Source organism: Cnephaeus nilssonii (genome assembly GCF_951640355.1).
Source record: "Cnephaeus nilssonii genome assembly, chromosome: 15".
Classification (NCBI taxonomy): domain Eukaryota; kingdom Metazoa; phylum Chordata; class Mammalia; order Chiroptera; family Vespertilionidae; genus Cnephaeus; species Cnephaeus nilssonii.
Window position 1 is genome coordinate 21,744,082 of NC_137086.1, and position 22,054 is coordinate 21,766,135.

The 22,054-nt window shown below is 40.6% G+C and overlaps 1 protein-coding gene across 2 annotated transcripts in view; it reads right to left on the reverse strand.

Moving 5' to 3' along the window:
• Window positions 1-22,054, reverse strand: part of KCNG3 (potassium voltage-gated channel modifier subfamily G member 3) — a gene marked incomplete at its 5' end in the record, with an annotated part of 34,605 nt that overhangs the window by 11,789 nt on the left and 762 nt on the right. The gene's annotated exons all lie outside the window — the stretch shown is intronic.

Consider the following 22,054-nt stretch of genomic DNA (forward strand, 5'->3'; position numbering starts at 1 on the left):
AGTAGATTTTTTTCACAGTTGGAATGTATTCAAGTATTAACTAGGTGGTTTTTAAAATAACTTTTTCAATTTTTAAAATTGCTGTTTACAGAGAGAGGAAGGGAAAGGGAGAAAGAGAGAGAAACATCGATGTGAGAACATAACATTGATCGACTGCCTCCTATACAGACCCTACTGCCATCAAGCCTGCAACCCGGGCATGTGCCCTGACTGGGAATCGAACCAGCAATCCCCAGGTGAATGGGACAACACCCAGCCAGCAGAGTCACACCAGCCAGGGCAAAAAATAACCTTTAAGTATATATTATTATTACTCTTCAGGGCCCACAAGTTGGTCATCACTATTTATTATCCCCTAATTTATAAACAAGCCCCGGGCTAAGTCAGTGGCATAGCTGGGGTGCTGGGTTGGCACCATGACCATTTCTGCTGGGGGAGAACCTGTAAACACGTCTGGTTAGGGGACTACTAAAAAATTCAAACACAAAAATAAAGGACAGCACAAAGCAGCGGTCATGGGAAAAGGAGAAGAGGGGCCAGGTCAGAAAGGGGACACTGGCAGAAAAGCATGATGGTGCTCAGAGGACATGGAGCCTTGCTCGGCTGCGAAGTGAGGTGTGCAGGAATTATGGTTGGGTGTGTACCCTGAAGCCTTATGGCAAAGCTGATGGGTTTTGAGAGTCAAGTTGCAGCGTTAAAGGCAAAGGGAACCCATTACATTTGGTGACAGGTGGATTCATTTATTCAATAAGCATTTCTTAAGAGGTTCCTACGTGCCCGGCATACTGCCAGGCCAGCCAGCAGTGAAGAGGCCAAGTGTACCGTGGGAATAGCCATCAGGCAGGCGTTTGTGGGATGACTGGAAGGTGTGAACAGTCAGGAGGCTATGACACGGGCAACAAAAACGGGCGGTCCGAACTGGTGGAATGGAATGGAATGAAATGGTGGCGCATAGGTGCCAGAAGCCTTCACCAAGACCCTGCCGCTGGCCAAGAGCGGCACAGAGCCCTGGGTACAAGGATGCAAGCAGACGCCCAGCACTCAGCAGACATTCCTCACCACCCCAAACCTCCTGGAGAGATGTGAGGGTCGGAGGGAACCAGACAGAACCCCCGAGGCGGTCCCTAAACCAAAAGGCAAGTGAAGAAAGGAAAACCACTCAGAAAAACCTTATTGCAAGAGATGGCCACTCTGAACCGTTCTCTTTTCTTAGCAGCATCTTTTCAGAGTGAAATTACACAAAGAATTGCATCAGCACCCTACTTCAGTGTTCTGAGCCATTCTCTTTTCTTAGCAGCATCTTTTCAGAGTGAAATTACATAAAGAATTGCATCAGCACCCTACTTCAGTGCTCGTGTTTATTCCCCTCTAATCGAGGACTCCCGCTCTGAGCTGTGAGGAAGGCATGCGTGGTTCTGTGTGTGACTCACAGGAGGCTCTCAAAGTCAACGCCATCAGGGTAGCTTCTCTTCTCCAGATGTTAAGAAATTTGTTTTTAGAAGACTACCCTCTTCTAGGTGGACATACACATACATATGAGTGATGAGTCCCAAGATCTGTGGCTCGGACTGTCACTTCTAAAAACTTCCCAGAGATGAGAGCAACAGAAACCCAGACCCATCAGCATCTGCCTGCCATTTAGGAGAGGTGCTCCTGTCTTGCAATCTCCACTCCAGCTGAGCCCCCCTTCATCCTGCAGGGGCAGTGATCTCTCCCAGCACCTTCACCACTGCCCCAAACTGACACAAATTCACGTAAATAATGTTATCAAGGGTCGGACCTGCAATACCACCATTTGTCCACCATCCAGAACTGAAATATCATTGCTGTTATGAACACATTAACAACTGTTGGACATAGAAACCGGGACTCAAAAGAACTGTTGGCCCAGAAAGAAACTCACTATAGACTGATTCCTTTGCCTCTCAGCATAAGTATTATTGCCTGTCTCATTTTCGGTTCCTATAAGTGTATTCCTAGTATCACATGAGCTCACTCATCTAGGGGAAAAGATGAACAACATAGACTGAAGAACAAGAACAGCATTGATCAGACTGTCAGACCTCAGAGGGAAGGTAGAGGAGGGTGGGGACAAGGGAGATAGATCAACCAAAGGACTTGTGTGCTTGCATATGAGCCTAACCAGTGATCACGGACAACAGGGGGAGGGGGGCTTACGTGTGGGGGGGGGGGGGTTGGGAAGGGAACGGGGGGAGGGGGTTGATGACAAATATGTGATACCTTAATCAATAAAGTAATTTAAAAAAAAATAATAATGCTACCAGGAAATCGATCTCTTTGTGAGAATTAACCTGTTCCCATGTATAACTATCAGATGGGTTCTACTCCCTGTTCATTTCATTGGCAATTCGTTATTAAAAGAATTAAGAAACTAGAAGGAATATCAATAGACCACCTTCCAGCCCGGGCTGGTTGGTGGAGCATCATTCGTGCACCAACAGGTCGCCTGTTCCATTCCTGTTCAGGACACATGCCTGGGTTGCAGGTTCAATCCCTGGTCAGAGTGTGTACAGGCTCCAACTGATCAATGTTTCTCTCTCTCTCTCTCTCCCTCCCTCCCTCCCTCCCTCCTTTCCTCCCTATCTCCCTCTCCCTTTCTTTTCCTTTCTAAAATCAGTACAAACATATTTATTTTATTTTTGGTTGGTATTTTTTTGTTGTTGTTAAATATATTTTTATTGTTGATAGTATTACAGATATCTCCCATTAGTACAAACATAGTTTTTAAAAAGACTTTTTAAAAAAGAGAAAGAAATGGCAAGGATTGGGCAACAGTACCCTTATTCACTACTGGTGAGAAAAGAAATCAGTACAATTACTCTGCAGGCGGCCTGGGCTATTAGCAACATTCAGAAGAGGTGCGCATACCTTTCAACAGAGCCCCTCCAGTGGTAGGAGATACAGTAAAGACACTTTCTTATAAGTACACTGAGACATGAACAAAACTATTCACTGCAGCACTACATAATAGCAACATTTCCACTGACAGAAGAACAAATAAATCAATGCTTATTATATTATAGTTCAAATGAAAGGGCTACAGGTACAGATACCAACATGCACAAATCTCAAAAACATACAGTTGAGCCAAAATTCCATCAATGATACCATTTTACAAAACTGGCTTTAACTAACAAAACAACCCTACAATTTACGAGTAGATACATACATGTATATGCAAGCATACATAAAAAGTATTGTTAAATATGTGGAAATAACGTTAAAGTCAGGAAGGTGGTTATTTCTGTGGGAAAGGAAGAGATTTCATTGGGAGAGAATCACCCAGTGGACTAAACTATATTTTTTAATCTCTTATTTCTTAAGTTGTGTATAGGCACACAGGTGTTCATTGTACTAGAATCCATATTTCTTACATGCCTGAAAGACTTTGTGAGGGTTTTATGCAAAATTTCCTCTCTTACCTTCATAGAATATGTGTTACTTTTATTTCACAGCTTGATTTGTTCTGCTTCTTACGTTTTTGGTAGTTGTAATCAAGGAAAACACATTTTGACTGGCATAAGGAATTCTACTTTTTTTAATGCTTAAGTTTTGTTTTATTTGGGGGGGGCGGGGGTTACTTTGTTTTTAATAGTCTCATAGTTGAAAAAAATTCCTCAGAGTATTAGCTGTAATATCTTAAAACACCAAAATTTAAATAAATTAGACAGATTGAGGAAGAGGGACAAATTATCTTAAAAGCCTTTTGTACATTGTACTGTTACCCAGTGAAACTTTATTTTTATCTTTATAGAGACTGGAAAATTCTGCTCTTTCATTTACTTGTTCTTCAATGACATGTGTAAAAATAACTATCAATTAAATCCAATGTGATCCTTAATTTAGTTCTTGGGATGCGAGTCAAAGTCCCCCACACATCATCTACACGCTCCAAGGCAGAGTTACTGCCGCACAGAAAGCAATGGAGTTTCAGACAAGCACACAAGCTCCGGAAACAGCGCCAGGTGGATGGATTCCCAACTCTGCGGTTCTGTGACCCACACACAGTAAGGCACCTGACTTCTCCATTGCCTTACCTGTAACCTGACATCCTAATAACCTCAGAGTGCTCTGTCTAAAGGAGGCAATTCATGTGTTGCTGGTTATATAGTGGGGAGCTCTGTAATATTTATTTCACCTGCTCCCATCTCCTGCACACCAGGAAATACGCACATATGCAAAGGTGCTCACGAGATGACATGCAGACTAGTCACACTGCTTCAGTTTCCTTTAAAGTGACACAAATGAAAATGTTTGTTTTCCTTCAAAACATCTTACATCAGCCCTGACTGGTTTGGCTCAGTGGATAGAGCGTCGGCATGCGGACTGAAGGGTCCTAGGTTCGATTCCGGTCAGGGGCATGTACCTTGGTTGCAGGCATATCCCCGTTGGGGGGTGTGCAGGAGGCAGCTGATCAATGTTTCTAACTCTCTATCCCTCTCCCTTCCTCTCTGTAAAAAAAATCAATAAAATATATATATTTTTAAAAATCATCTTACATCATATCATACAACCATATACTTGGTGACCATAAATTAATGCACATTAATAGTAAATAAATAAATGGGTGGATAAAATCCAAACTTAATGTTGTCTCCCAGGCATTTCAGTATTGTTATTCAGGGCTCAAATGCTTCCTTGGCACCCTGTCCCCTTCGTGTAAAGGTAAAGTTACTGTGTCACTTGGGTGGCTGTTGCCCTGCCTGACACCCCTCCCTGAGCATCTCCTGACACTTCATGACACTATAGCAATTCGGTCCCCCAAAACCATCCTAGCAGCTGTTTCTGCCTCTAGCCCACTTGAACACAGTGGTCCCCAAACTTTTGGCTCATGTGACCCCTGAGTGTGATCATTGTATTGCTAGATGGGAAAATGTCCTGACTTTTAGAAATGCTTAAGTACTCAGAAATGAAGAGTCAAGATGCTTGTAACCAACTCCTAAATTTTTCAACAGTGTAATAATAATTATAGGTAGACAAATAGAACAAATGAATAATAATTATGATTACACGAGTGGCCCGGTGCACAGATTCGTGCACATTGAAAGGAAATTAATTAGAAGAAATAATTTAATATTTAGTTGGTCTTCAGATACATTTTGTCGACGATGCCAGCTTCTTTCGGCTTCAGAGGTACATTGTGCCAATAGTTGGTCTTCAGACATATTCTGTCGACAACTCTGCTTTCTTTCTTTCAGCTTCAGAATGTCAACAAAAACAACCAAATTAACGCTCGGCAATGACAGATCGAAACACGTGTGCGATTGGCAAAAGCTTTATATGTATCGTGCATGCACGAGTCAACGTTTATTTTTAAATTGCCAGTGCGTGTCATATGTACCGGCCAGTCAGACAGATGGATGGTCGGACAGACGGACGGTCAGTCACTTAGCCTTTTATATAGAGAGATTATGACAGGTGATAGAACAAATGAGAACAATTGATGAATCTGGGTGAAAGATACAAGGCTGTTCATTGCATTTTTCTTGTAACTTTCCTATAGGTTTGATATTTATACAATTAAAAATTGGGGGAAAATTATTTTTAATGATTTATCTACTGTGAAATCAATTATGTTCTTCAAACTTGTTAAAAGCACAAATTGACAATCAACTAATTTGCAATCAAATTTGTTGCCCATAATTAGAATCATCTAACTTTTTCACTTCCTAGGAGGTACTGCATGATAAAAACAACACTTAGACCAAGACTTATCCAGTGACTGCCAAATATACCAGTTACTCTTCTACTTTGAGGCACCAGTTCTAAATCTGATAATATTAGAAAAAGTTGGGATATTAAAATATTTCAGTACATCTTTGTCAACACAACATCTTAAATTAAATATGTGTATCTTATCATGTGCTTTCAATATATTTTCATCAAAACCTTGGAACTGCACATCTAGCTTATTCAGCTTGTGGAAAATGCTCACCATGTAATTATGCAAAGTCAATCCTCACTGTCAAACCAATCATTCAAATTAGATGTACTTTCTTAAGGAATAGACTGATTTATTTTTTTCAATTCAAATGATGTGTAAATAGTACATTTCCCTATGACAAACCTTCTCACTTTTGAATTGTACCACAGAGAGAGAAAGAGAGGGCGACAGGGGTAGGGCAAGAAGAGAGAACTGAAAAAAAAAAGAAAAGATGATTGATATAAAAAAGGAAAAAGACAAGAAGGCAGTATTGGATTATCATTTCGAAAAGAAAGAAGAAATTATTGAGCATTGTCATGACTGCTGCCTGAATGAAATAAGGTACCTCTGGAAACTTTCTCACAGATCTTACTGATTCTCTCAGTATTTCTTACCCAAGTTCTCTTTGTTTTGCTGTCAAATGACTCTGTCTCAGAGAATGGCAACGGCATTATTATTTTTTTAATATTTTGAGTGGTCTCTTTTGGTACATCCATAGGTTTGACTTAATAAGACTCAGGATGGTAAGAGGAATGCTCTTTTTAAAATGTTAGAAGGAATTGTGAAAGAACATTGCCTCACCACAGGCATGTTCTCAAGCAGACTGGTTTTATGAAAGTGAACATATTGAAGTTGAGGGCTTGGAAACTGGTGCCTTTAAAATCGTGGTTCTCAGACTTTTTGCTCTCAGATGATCCCTTTACACTTAAATATTACTGAGGTCCCCAAAGAGCTTTTGTTTTATCTAGGTTATCTTTATCAATATTTACCATGTTAGATATTAAAACTAGCAATTTAGCCCTAGCCAGTTTGGCTCAATGGACAGAGCGTCGGCCTGCGGACTGTAGGGTCCTGAGTTCAATTCCAGTCAATGGCTCATACCTGGGTTTCAGGCTCGATCCCCAGTCGGGGGCGTGCAAGAGGCAGCCAATCAATGATTCTCATCATTGATGTTTCTATCTCTCTCTCCCTTCCTCTCTGAAATATATATATATATATATATATATATATATATATATATATATATATATACACACACACACACACATACATACATATACATATATATATACATACACATACATACATATATATACTAACAATTTTTAAAATATTTATTCAACTTAAAACAACAAATATATTATATATACATGCCATATTTTTATGAGAAATAAGTATATTTTCCACACACCAAAAAAGTGAGTGAAGACAGTCTTTTACCTTTCTGCAATTCTCATTAATGTCTGGCTTCATACAGAAAGCTGAATTATCCTATCTGTTTCCACATTAAATATGTTGTGCTATGATATTTTAAAGTATATGAAAAGAATTTAGCCTCACAAAAACAAGGTAATTGAAAAAGGGAAGAACCACGTTAATAGCCTTTTCTGACAAATGTGGATATACTTTTTTAGACTACACCAAAACTCATAAAGTGGTAGTTTCTTAAAGGTTAGTAGCAATGTGGAAACTGAAATCTTATCACTGAACTTTTGGTATTTGGTTACATTAAAGTCCAGGGTCCCTCTGACACTCACAGTGGATCTTCTGCCCTCACATTGTTTTGTAACATCAAGTATTAGTCATTCAGGATGGTTATTGAATGATGGATGCAGACCTTCCAATGTTAACACATTTCATTCTTTGATATTTTACAAACCACATTGATTAATATCATCACCAATCACATAAGAAAAGTTGTTAAGTATTGGGAAGCTGGCAAGCATGCAATGGCAGATTCAAGTTTTTTAAATGTCTATTTCTTACTTGAAATCTCAAATTTTATCATTGGCAACAAGTACTGTCCGTTGTTTTTCTTGAAGTGACAGACTCACCTAGTTCACTTATGAGAAAATGTCTGCTATATACTCAGTTCTAAATAACCACAGTTTGTCTGTCATTCATATATATATATATATATATATATATATATATATATATATTTCTTTATTGATTTCAGAGAGGCAGGGAGAGGAATAGAGAGATAGAAACATCAATGATGAGAGCGAATCATTGATCGGCTGCCTCCTGCACGCCCCCTATTGGGGATCGAGCCCACCACCTGGGCATGTGCCCTTGGCCAGAATCGAACCTGGGACCCCTCAGTCCGCAGGCCGACGCTCTATCCACTGAGCCAAACCGTCTAGGGCTGTCTGTCATTCTTTCAAATAAAAATGGTGTTTCATGAAAAAGCTGCCAGCTTAGCTTGCACCTCATCCAACTGCACCAGAGCTTTCCCTCGAGACAGCCTCAGTATTTCTGTCTGCAGCAGAAGTGCTTTCTGCAACTTCCCACTTCATCACGCAGAAGATTTTGCAATATATAGTTAGAAGTCAGGGTGTCATACAATTAACAGTTTTGGTTGCTTTGTCAAGGGCATTCTTGGGCGAAACTTTTTTTTTAACTGTAAGTGATGGTGGAGAATACAACTCCGAACACCGTTTGGTGCCTCTGCCACTTCCCACTGTGTTCCTGTGCCTGGCACTGGGGAAAGCAGTGTAGACTTAAATGAGGCTATACAGCCGAAACCGGTTTGGCTCAGTGAATGGAGCGTCGGCCAGCGGACTGAAGGATCCCGGTCAAGGGCATGTACCTTGGTTGCGGGCACATCCCCAGTGAGGGGTGTGCAAGAGGCAGTTGATCAATGTTTCTCTCTCATCGATGTTTCTAGCTCTCTATCCCTCTCCCTCCCTCTCTGTAAAAAAAAAAAAAAAATCAATAAAATATTTTTTTAAAAATGAGGCTATACACCAGAAGCCCTTCCATGACACCACGGTTGCCCTGCGCCCACACCTGTGCTCTCTGTACAGCCGCATCATCTCACCTTATCCTCATTCAGGATGCTGGCTCTCCCTCCCAACGTACAGGAAGCTGCTAGAGAGGGAGGGCAAGGACTGTCTTGGTTATCTAACCTCAAGGCGTTATTGGTATATTAGTAAATACGACTCACTTCCTATTTTTAAATGAACTTCCCATTTTATTTCCTATAAAATCATAAACGTTTAACATGTTACAAAAACACACTCCCCAATTTAATAGGACCTATCTGATGAACCCCAGTTTTGATCATCCATCCCTTCCCACCCACCTCTTACATTTAACAGTTCAGAGTAAACAGGTAACTCTAAACCTGTAATCTGAAATCAGTACAGTCCCTCATTTATAAGTACTTGATTTCCCATACCAACCACAAATATTAATAAAAGCCTCCACTCACCATGATTGGATAGTACAATGCGGTTAGGGAAAGTTCTTTGAGAAAACAGAACAATCTGAGTCAGGGTGGGCCTCACTGAGACCCAAAGGCAGAGTTTGGGGCATCAAGCTGGTTAGAAGACAAGGGCTCGTAATCAAATCCTGGATCCTCAATTCTCAAAACAGAGGTACTCTCACTATCCTTATTTTACAAATAAAGAAACTCAGGCTTAGAAAGGAATGAGCCCGAGGGAGCACAGCTGGGAAGGCCAGGGCCTTGTGGCAGACCATTATAGACCAGGGGGTGGTGACACTCTTATCCTGCAAAGAACCAGATGTTGTAAGCTTTGCAGGCCATTCAGTCTCTGTTGCAACTATTCAACGCTGCTGAAGTAGCGGGAAAGCTGCCATAGACAGTCTGTAAATGAATTAGCGTGGCTATGCTCCAATAAAACTCTATTTATGGACACTAAAATTTGAATGTCAGATAATTTTCACAAGTCAAAAAACAGTATTCTTCTTTTGTTTCTTGGGTGTGTGTGTGTGTTTTTTCTTCTTCACCATTTAAAAATGGTTTTTACATTCTTAGCTCAGGGGCTGTACAAAAACAGGCAGAGCATCTGAATTGTATGCAGACCATAGTCTCTGGACCACCCACCAGTCCTGCAACAGAGTGTGAGGGACAAGTAGAGTCATAGAATGATGTAAAAAAAAAAAAAGAATGTCAGAGGCAAACTTGGCCGATTACAATAAGATCTTTACCCAGAAAATGAAGGGGCGGGCGGGGAGCTGCCACCACAACCTGGATCAACATGGCCATTAGCTGCCTGTACCCAGGACCCGAGGCAGCCCTGGGAGTGTCAAGGTGAAACGGTGTCCTAAAGACATCCCTGGTTCCACTCTTGCCTCCATACCAGGCCACAGTGATCTTTCAAAATTAAGTCAAATTATGTCTTCTGCTTAAAGCCCACATTCATATGCAAATCCAAAGTACTTACCATTTTCTCTTTTAAAAAAGAAGACTATCAAAAATAAACCCTTTTAGTTGGTGTATCTCTAAGGCTGTACAAGATCTACTTTCCCCTACCTGGCCCCCAATCCCCTACCACTTGCTTCCTTGCCATGAGATCAACGGCACACCCAACTCAGGGGGTGGCACTCTGTGCCTGGAACTCTCTCGCCCAGATATCTCCCCGGGCACCTCCTGCATCCCTCTGGCCCTTGTATCACTGTATCAGACAGGCCTTTCCTGACCATGGCTCATCCTTACTCTGTAAATCCCTTATTCTGCTTTATTTCTTCATGGTATTTACCTCCACGTATGATATATGTATTTATTAGAATAGCTGGTTCGTGAGGGCAGGGGCTCTGTTTTGTTCACTGCCATATCCCTAGCACCTAAAAAGGAGGACGTGGTATATATATACACAGTGGAATACTACTCAGCCATGAGAAAGGATGAAATAGTGTCATTTACAACAACATGGATGGACTTGGAGAACGCTGTGTCTGAAATAAGTCAGACAGAAAAAGCTAAGAGCCGTACGACTTCACTCATAGGTGGGATATAAAACTGAAACCTATGAACACAAACAGCGGTGAGGTGGTTGCCAGGGGATGGGGGGGAGAAGAGGGTCCTCATATGAGGTGACAGGAGAAGCCTTGACTTTGGGTGGTGGACACATATGGTGCTATGTACAGATCTTGTAACTTACAAATCCACACATGAAACCAATATGTTCATGTTGGCCAATGCCACCCCGATAAAATTTAATTTAAAAATAAAGAAGATATACTAAATAATTCTATGTGTAAAGTTCAAAAACAAGCAGATTCATCTATAGTGTGAGATAAGGATACACTTGAGGGTTTAGTGACTCAGAAAGGGGCATGAAAGAGACCTCTGTGTGCTGGTGGTGATCTAGTTCTGTGTTTGAGTCCGGTTACATGGATGTGTTTACCAAAATTCATTCAGCTGTACCCTTACGTGTGCATGCTCCTGTAATTTAAATTTCAATAAAAGTTTACTAAAAAAAAACCCAAGAACAGTCTCAGATACTTAGTAATCACTCAATAAATGTTTGTTGAACTTAATGAATAAATGATTGGGGGGGGCGCATAAAACCAATTTGCAATTGATTTCTCAGGTTGAAGACAATTTATGAGTTGTCTCCTATCAAAAATGAAGATGCTGCTGTATTTGCATGGGTCTTTCACATGTATAATTCATTTAAAAATATACACTGAGCCAGTGGTTGAGCATCGACCTATGAACCAGGAGGTCACGGTTTGATTCCCGGTCAGGGCACGAGCCTGGGTTGTGGGCTCAATCCCCAGTGTGGGGTGTGCAGGAGGCAGCCGATCAGTGATTCTCTCTCAGCATTGATGTTTCCATCTCTCTCTTCCTCTCCCTTCCTCTCTGAAACCTAAATAAATAAATAAGTGCCTATCCATGTTCAAGGTATTGAACTATGTGTTGTGAAGCACAGAATTTCCGTTCTCAAGAACTTCTATACTAAAAGGGAGCTAAGATACAATCATATGCAATCTGAAGAAAAGATAGACAGTGAGACAGGGAAAGATAAAGACCTAAGGAAGTTTAGCTTCCTGTTGAGGGCTCATTCTTCATTCTTTCATTTGACTCTCTGTATGCTACCCCCACTTAACAGGTGACAGGACAGGCCCAGAGTAGGGCAGTGAATTAACTGTCCAGGGAAGTCTCCAAACTTCGATTTCTGGGTTCTTTCCATCAGAGCCTTTTCCTTTGGTATCTTTTTTTGCCTGATAAAATTAGATGGTTGCCTCAATTGTATACCTCCCTTTGCAAGTAAAAGCAAAAGTTGAGGAGTCCTTGCAACTCTCAAGCTAAGAAAATCTTAAATATGCATAACTATTCCAAACACTCCAACAAAACGAACCAGCTCACAAATTAATTAATTCAAACACAAATGTTTTGCCTGTTGCTTTGTCTGATTCACCTGCCCAGCCAAAATGCCCACATCCTTTTCTTAGCCATTCATGTAAACATTTTATACTCCTTCAAACACACCACCAAACCATTATGTTTAAAACAGTATGGGTGGTGATGGCTATACAACTCCATGAATATACTAAAAGCCACTGACTTGTGCACTTTAAAAGGTGAGCTCGATGGTATGTGAATTATATCTCAAAAAAGCTGTTATATTTTTTAAAAGGTTATTTCCAAATGTTTGCCATTAAAATATTAGTAATATTAGTATTCTATTCAGTATTAATTGCATGACTATAATGACTATTATCTATAATAATACAAGTATAATATGCTAATTAGACCAGATGTCCTTCCAGATGACCTTAAAGATGAAGCTGGGCTGAGAGGGAAGCCCAGGTCCCGGGTGCCTGCCAGCGGCCAGAGGAAAGCCTGGGTCCGGGTGCCAGAGGGAAGCTGGTGCCAGCAGCCAGGGGAAGGAAGGCCTACTCTTGCATGAATTTCGTGCATCGGGCCTCTAGTTATTCATAAAGAGTAATGCTGGATTTCATTCATCCTTTTAACCCAGCCATTTTTCCCCTTTGGAATTTATACAACATATACTCGCACATCAATTTGCAAAGATCTATGAAAAAGATTGTGTTCTGCACCACTGTTTGCATTTTTTAATATATTTTACTGATTTTTTACAGAGAGGAAGGGAGAGGGCTAGAGAGTTAGAAACATCGATGAGAGAGAAACATCAATCAGCTGCCTCCTGCACACTCCCTACTGGGGATGTGCCTGCAACCAAGGTACGTGTCCTTAACTGGAATCGAACCTGGGACCCTTGAGTCCACAGGCCGACGCTCTATCCACTGAGCCAAACCAATTAGGGCTGTTTTCATATTTTAAAAACTAGAGTCAAACTAACCATTTCACAGCAGAGTAAAGCAGGAACGTGGATATCAAATACCAGATCACCACTTAATATGTGAGTTTTGGACATATTACTTCATCTATCTAAACTCAGTCATAAAATGGGGATAACAACAATACTACTTTACAACACTGCTATGAGACTTAGATGACAAAATACATGTAAAAACTTAACAGGTGACTAGCATATGTTAAGTACTACTCATTAAATATTACCTATTAAAGCCATTACTATTATTACCATTATTGACTGAACAAACACTTGTTGAATGAATTATGACCTATCCATACTATAGTATAGTATCCATACTATACAGATTTTCAAAGAATGAGGAAGATTTATGCAAACTGATATGGAAAGAGTTCCAAGATATTAAGTGAAAAATGAAACCTGCTTCCCAGGTGTGGCTCAATGGTTGAATGTTGACCCAGGAACCAAGAGGTTGAAGCTCAACCCCTGGTAGGGGACATGCAGGAGGCAACCAATCAATGATGTTCCTTTCTCATCAATGTTTCTATTGCTCTATCCCTCTCTCTTCCCCTCTCTCTAAAAACCAATAAAAACATATTTTTAAACTAATAAATGAGATTATAGAATGATCCCAGTTATAAATTCTTTTAAATCTATATAATGTGTAAATATAATTATACTAGTGGCCCAGTGAACAAATCCATGCACATTGAAAGGAACTTAATTAGAAGAAATATTTTACTATCGCTATTCACCCTTCCTCTATAAATACAGTGTCAACCAAATTCCCGACCAACAATGACAGATAGAAACACACGTGTGCAATTGGCACCTGTGAGAGCTTTATACATATCATGAATGTGCTAGTCAACTTAGCCTTTTATAGATATAGAATAAACTTGCTTAACTAGACCTGCTTTCTGATGTAGCTAAACTTTTTCCAGCCCAATGAAGCACCCACCTTCTCTTTCAGGTAATTGTCAGCAACACAGCAGTAAATATCAACACAAAGCAGATTATTATTGAAGATCATGCATGGAGAACAAAAGGTAAAATATTTAACTGCAGCAGTGTTTGACTATATTCTGCGTAGTGAGGAAACCTGAAGTCATTTTCAAGGTCCACCGTTTCTTCTTTTCAGTTGGGTCAAGTTTCTAAGCTTTCTAAATCTCCGTTTTCTGGCTAATGAAAAGAAAATAGGATTCCACCAAGTCTCCTATCTACCTACTGCAGGACTTCTGTGAGGACCAAATGAGATGAGGCACGGGAAAACGCTTCACAGACATTTGGTTACAGTGTGAAATGTTTCCACCTGGCTATAAAGCAAGTCATGTTCCTGGGCTGAAGAAACTGCAAGGAGGCTAGTTGATAGGGAGAGGAAGGCGGACGTTGCTACGTGACGTTATTACCCGGATGGACACTTAGCACGTTTGCCTTTTCTATATATAGATATACATATGTGTGAAAGAGTGTGTATGTTTGTACGTGCATAGAAAATTTCTGGAAGAATATTTAGAAACTGGGTAATGGGAGTGAGAAGAAAGGGGCATGTTTACTCTTCACTTCATAACCCTTAGAACCATACTTTTTTTCCAATGAGCAAAGTTTTCATTTTTTTAAAAATCCAGAGAAAAATGTTGACGATGACTTGCTTACTAAAAGAGAGGAAAAAAGCACCCTGATTAAAGAAAAGGTATTGACAAAAGAAAGCTTACACGGAACTCTGAAAGTGGCAGCAGATAGAAAAACTCTATCGACATATTAAAAGAAACAGTCCACTGTGAAAGAGTAGAATTTAACTGAGGTCTGGGTATGTTCAATACTATCAGAGATCTTTTAATTACTGGCTTCTGAAAATATCCACCTTATCTGCAAAGTAAAATCACTGAGACTTCCATCTTCAGTTTCAAAGACTGCTTTTTATTTTTAAAGTACTTAAAGACCTATTGGATTTATGTAACACTGGCCTACAAGGCAACATAAATAATACGATTGGTTTTTAAATTTCCATCAGCTGGTGTTTCATTGTGATGATTTCATTTTTTAAACTTGGGCTTAAAATAACATTACAAGAAATCTTAACATCTTTACATCTCCTCAAATTCTCACCACCACAACATAAAGCAATACAAATTAAAGATCAAAGTGCCAACACGAAGCAACTGTTGGAAATAATTTCTAAAAAAAAACACAGATTAAAACTACAGCAAGACCTTGCATGCTACAGAGATTTAAAACTCAAAAGAGAACACTGCCGCTGAGACTGACTGAGGGGACCAGAAGTTCAGGGGCAAAAGGGACCAAAAAGTAAAAAGGACAACTACTTTACATCTCACCCTCTTTCCCGGAGTTCTGACAAGCAAGCAGCATCTTTTCATGAAACAGGCAGCAATGCCTAGTAACTTGAAAAGATGACTATGTATGTTCAAATGCCAAAAGAACATTAATCTCTCTGGCAGTGTTGAAATGATTACTCAAATGTTACTAGAAGGCAAATTGCCTGAAAAATCTTTAGTTTGCCTTATCAATCAGATATAACATGAAGAGCATCATCATTCTAAGATTCGTTGTCAGAACTGTACACTAAGGGAAGCTGTGAATGTCTTCACCGAACGTCTTTAACAGAAGGGGCCGGCAGTCTTCTCAATGAGATGCTTTTGGTTGTACGAAAAGGAAAATAGTACATGATCCCTCCCCTAGCGCCTTCTCCTCACACTATCCCAAATGGGAAGCAGACCCTAATATAGAAAAGAACTGGATTCCCAGCTCACGACACGTGGGCCAAGGCAGTTAAGCAAGAGGGACCCTAATGTCTGTGGGTCCTAAAACCCCTTCATCCAATAAATGATACCTCGCATACTGTCTAGCACTGGCCAATGAGTCATCAATAGCAACATCCACATTTTTACCTAAATCCAATCACTTCTCACCATCTTCAGTGCTACTCCCCTGTATCAAGCCCCACATTATCTCTACCGGCCAGGTCTGGCCACCTCTACTGTTGCCCCCTCAGGGCATTCTCGACCCAGGGGTCACTAGTGTTTTTAAAACACATCAGATCCTATCTTCCTTCTGCTATAAAACCTTCCAAAGGCTTAGCTGTCACACTTGGAATAAAAGCCAAACTACTTCCCAGGGCACACAGGCCCTGCCTGATAGGTCCCTGCCTCCTTCAAATCTCATCCACCCCGCTCCCATCCTTGGACTGAATGTTGGCCCACATGAGCCTTCCTTTTCTGTTCTGTTGACAAGCCAAGCTCGTTGCTATCTCAGAGCCTGTGTCCTGAACACTCTTCCTTGCCTCTTCCAAGGCCAGTCTTTCTCATCATTCAGGTCTCAAGCCACGTCGCCTCCTCACATCCTATGCATTCTAGACTCATTTTCTTTTACTGTCCGAAATTATTTTTTTTAAAAATATGTTTTATTGATTGTTTTTGAGTGAAAGAGAAACACTGATCAGGCTGCCTCCCCAACTGGATCAAGCCTGCAATCTGGTAATGTGCCCTGGCCAGGATGATGCTCAAACAACTGAGCCACACCAGCCAGGGCACTATCTGAAATTCTTACTTATTTGTCGACTTTGTTGTCTATCTCCCCTCTCATTACCACTAGCCCACCAGCTCCAGGGGAGCAGAAACCCTGTCTTATGTACCTCTGTATCCACAGTGCCTGGCACAGTGACAGCAGTCAAGAAATGATTGACAGATGATTAGAATTCACAGTTCTTAAAAATCATTTATGTATTTTTTTTCTCAGTAAATAGATATTACAAGTACTGCTACTATGTTCTAGGCAAATATGGTTTGCTTTTAATGGGATCCTAAAGTAGAGAACAAAATATTTGCAACTCATATCATAAACAAAGGGTTAATTTCTTTTTTTATTTAATCTTCTAACTATGAAAGTCATTCACAAAAATGAGCAAGAGGTAAAATAGCTCACCAAAAAGTAAGATAAAGGACCCCCTAAGTAAGTGTTAAGTTGCACAATTTGCCCTGGCCAGTGTGGCTCAGTTGTTTGGAAATAGAGAAGTGGCTGGTTCAATTCCAGGTCAGGGCACATGTCAGGGTTTCTGGCTCGATCCCCAGTGGGGAGCATGTGGGAGGCAGCTGATCGATATTTTGCTTTCACATCAATGTTTCTCTTTCTCTTTCCCTCTCCCTTCCTCTCTCTCTAAAAGAAATCAATAAAAGTATTTTTTTAAAAGATGTACAATTTTTACTCAAAATAAGGCAAAAATAAATTATAGCTACTAGATATCATTTTTCACCTTTCAGCGTGATAAAGAATAAAAGTAGAATTGACACTTTGTAGATTATGAAGAAATATGCTCTCTCACACGTTGCTGGTGGGAGTATAAACTGATATATTTTTGGAGAGCAATTTGGAATTATCTATGAAAATTAAAAGTGTATATGCCCTATGACTTAACTTTCAGGAAGTTAGCCTATGGATATACTTTCATAAAAGCAAAATAATGCACATGCACAAGGATATTCACTACAGCATATCCTACACACAAGAAACAATACAAATATCTAGAAATTATTCTACACAAGGGAATATTATGCAGCTGCATAAGAGAATCAGACAGCTCTTTATACTCATACTAGAGGCCCTCTCATAATCTGGGACCCCTCAGGGGATGTCAGACAGCTGTTTTCGGCCTGATCCCTACAGGCCAGGCCGAGGGACCCCACCGGTGCATGAATCATTCGTGCACTGGGTCTCTGGCATGCATATAAGATCTTTGGTTTATCTCTTCTCGTCCTCCCCAATTCCCCCTTCCCTCTGAGATTCATCAGTCTGTTCCATGTTTCTACGCCTGTGCATTGAGCATATGCCCCCTGGTGGTCAATGCATGTCACAGCTACCAGTTGAACGGTCAAACGGTCACTTAGGCTTTTATATATGTAGATGGAACCATTTCCATGACATGTTGGTTAGTTAATAAAGCAAGTTATCATGCTGTGGGTTTTTTTTTGTTTATTTTGAAAATATATATGATATGCCTTGTAAATATATAAAACTAGAGGCCCGGTGCACGAAAATTCATGCACTTGGGGGGCTGGAGGGGTGTCCCTCAGCCCAGCCTGCACCCTCTTGCAGTCCAGGACCCCTCGGGGGATGTCCACCTTCCGGCTTAGGCCCGCTCCCCAGGGGATGGGTCCTAAGCTGTCAGTCAGACATCCCTCTGGCAGCCTGTGAGCCCTCCCGCCACCCCTGCTGCGCTTGCAGCCATCAGCCTGGCTTGTGGCTGAGTGGAGCTCCCCCTGTGGGAGCGCACTGACCACCAGGGGGCAGCTCCTGCATTGAGCGTCTGCCCCCTGGTGGTCAGTGCACGTCATAGCGATGGGTCGTTCCTGATTGGCCGTTAGGGTCAATTTGCATATTACCTTTTTATTATATAGGATGTCTTTGAAATAACAGAAAATAACTCTGGTAGCATGAAAGAAGAACTGAATGGGTAAGTAATGGAGAAAGGCTTGCTTTGATAGCTTATGGGCTTTAAACTATCATTTATATGATTATTAATCATCTAAAACAAATCAATTTAAAAGACCATATTCGTACACAAATGTTTTAAATTACTAATTTGAAAAACCTCTTCAAGATTTCTTCCAAACTTCAGATTGTATGCCATTCCACAATTTCAAAAGGCAGATAAAAAGAAATCATATTGTTATCTTTACTTCTTTTACACAGTAAGTACATCATAAATAACTGTTCTTTGATTTAATAGACTTTCCTCATTCTAGCACAGGATCCCACTGTCCTCCAATAAGACTTGGGCCATCCGAAGGCCACAGCCCTATCCCACACAGCTCTTCAATCTCTGCAAGTGAAGATATATACCTGGAAGGTTATATTCTGAAATGTAATATAAACAGCAGTATTTATTGTGCTGGGATAATCATTTTTTTCCTAGAAGATGCTACCATAATAAATAGCGTAAGAGAATTTAGCTGCCTCCTAGGGCTTTTCAACTCTTCTAGTTTAGGAGCTAGGACATGTTTATTTGAAAAAATAATGACCATGCTAGAAAGGATATTATAGATGCCAAATAAGTAGCACAAGTAAGCAATCCCTCAAGAAATTCAGGAGGAAAATCACATTTACTAGGAAAATCAGAAAAGGCTTCACAAGAGAAATAGCATCTGAGCTGGGCTTGATGTATGATCCAGTTTCAATAGGCAGGGAAACGCACAGTGAGGCATGGTTTAGGAACAGGGGAGCAGGCCAGTCTGGACAAATGGAGCCTGCAGGTGGCGGAAGTGCTCCGAGCTCCTGGAAGTCCGTTTCATCCGTCCCTGAGCCTGCATCCTTCCAATGCCCTAGATTAATTTTGAGTCTTCCTAATATCTCCCAGAGTTGTCATTTTTTTCTCCATGCTCACTACCTCAAAGCAATCCAAGCTCTCCTTCCCTCCCTCTGGATAGATCTCTAAACTCATCCTCCTGTTTCCAATCTCCCCCATCTCCAATCAACAGTGCAAAACTCATGACGTTATTTTATACGCATAACCAAGTCCCCCCAAACACATCAAAGACTAACCACGGCTTGTAAAATAAAACTATCCACCCTCTCATTCCAGCCCTTCTAGCATCTGCTCTCTATCTACCTCTCACTCCTTCACTGGATCCATACCCACTAAACATAATATACAAATTTCAAGCCTATGTCCATGCCATTTCTTTCACCTGAAAAATTCTCCTTATTTTGTTCCCTGGTGGCACACATGGTTGTACAGGTTGCAAACACTGTAGTTTATATAAATAATGCCCTCTCCCATGTTGGGCCGTGTACAACCTCTCCAACCTTCCAAAGATGGCTTGTTTCCATCCTCCCACACCTTGAAGGCCTTCTCAGAACAACTCAACTCAACTGTTGGTCAACTCTCTGCTTCCTACCTCACCAACCTGACGCCTTTTCTTTAAAAAAGAAAAAAAAAGTTACAATATTTGAAACCCCAACAGTGCCTTGAACACAGCAGATACTCAAAAGATCCTTGCAAATTACCATAGGCTAAGTTAAAAAAAAAAAAAAAAAAAGACAAATTGTGACATAAAGAGCCTTGAAGGCCAAAACAGAAGTTTTGGCTTTATTTGGTAGATGTCAAATATAACCAATGATCAGACTGATGTGTTAGAAAGACTAATTTCATCAACCATAAGCAAGCAGGAGTTGAGAGGTTATACTCAAAGTGCCAGTTTAGGGCCCTCTTGGTTAGAGGAGGCTGTGGGAGGCTCCCTCTGTAATGTGCAACCTCCTCAGTCATCCAGTCATCCTTCAGTTTACCTGTTTGGGATTACATTTAAGTGAAGCTTAAAACTGGGCCATTAAGCCAAGAAAAAGATGCTTTTGCCTGAAATATCTGCGTATCTAGGAAACAGTTCTGACTTGAATAATTATATACATACATAAAATACATATACACAAATTAAGCAGTACTCTTATCTTCTTTCTTCACTCCTTTTGCAGTCTTCTCCTTTTCCATCTGTCTTTTCTCTTCTTGGTCTCCCTCTCTCTCTCTCCACCCCTCCCCCATTATTATTATCCTTATCTCCTATTTCTTTCCAAATGCTTTACATTAAGATGTCCAGACTGCCCTTCCCTTCTCCTCAAACACCCCACCCCCAAAAAATTATTATTCAGCTTATTTGACTGTTTTTGCTTATATACTGATTCAGCCAACTCCCTTAAATATCCGTAGTAATAACTCATTTCTCCTGCTTCCTTTGCTAATGTAGCTTAAACCTTCACTAACCGTAGAGGTCTACAATTACTAGTGAATCGTTTCAAGGCCAATCCTTTTCCTATGGCCCACTAAAAGAATCAAAGGCAAAAAAAATAAATAAATCCAAGACTCTTAGGTATTTAGGTATCTAAATTAATTTAATTGTACTGTTGTAGTACCAAATAAGTAATTCTTATTGATAAACTGAAAACTCAAAACCTAATACATTAAACAAAATTAGTTTTCTAATGAATTTCCTTCCAAAGCATGCATCTTGGATTTCATGCCAACATGGCATATCAGTAACGGACTCCATGGTACTAGACAATTTTATTTACTTCTCACATTTATAAGAAAAAGATCTTTCCTCTCCAAAGGAAGAATATTATGTGGAAAACACCCACTGCAATATCAAGGCAGAGAAATAACAGCATTAGAAACACGCACATGCCTGTCAGGAGAAGATTAACTACGGCAACCTAATTTAAAAAAGGGTTGAAGGGGAATCTTAAAACAGTATCGAAGGTAAAACAAAACAAGCAATTTTGCATTTGTGCCCAAACAGGCAGTCTCCCCTGAAAGTCCAACTTTACTCAGGTAAGAAGGACCTAAGGAAAGATTTCAATATTTTCCTTTCATCCTAAGTAAAGTTTTTAAAAATTAACTATTCAAATACTGGTTCTGGATTTGGAGCAGTTTAGATGTTTCACCTCTCCCAAGGTAATGTTTTTTCCCTCTCCATACTGAAGATCCCTCTTGAGTGCCACAGTGTGAATCTTTGGTACCAAATGGTGGGCAGGTGCTCTGTGAACTCCACACTTTGTAGGAAAGAAGGAGAGAGAAGAACACGACATCCATTATTTAGACTGAGCCTATAGTTAAGTCGATCTCCTTTACAATATAACAATTCCATTGCAGTACGTTTTATGCAGAGGGCACAGCATGTGTGGTCAGTGTAGAGCAGACCTCATTCACAAGAGCAAGACCGTCTTTTTCAAATACCACCCCAAATGGGCAAATAATCCAAACTGCTCTTAGTTCGATTTCAAATTGTTGACTACTACCAAGAAAAGTTTACAGAAATCTAACGAACCGGTTGGGAACTGCCCAAAAGTAAACTACAAAGGTGGGGGGCTTGTCTCTCTCTACCCCTCTCCAGGCCTGGCGATTCACCCAAGAGAGGGGTGTCTTAGATGTACCAGAGCCGCTTGTGCCCGGGGAAATGGGGATGGGGAGTGAGGATCCATCAACCCGTCCCTTGCTGGCCGCGCCTTGGGGCTTCGCTGGGCCCCAAACCTAGATGGGTCGGCCTCCCAG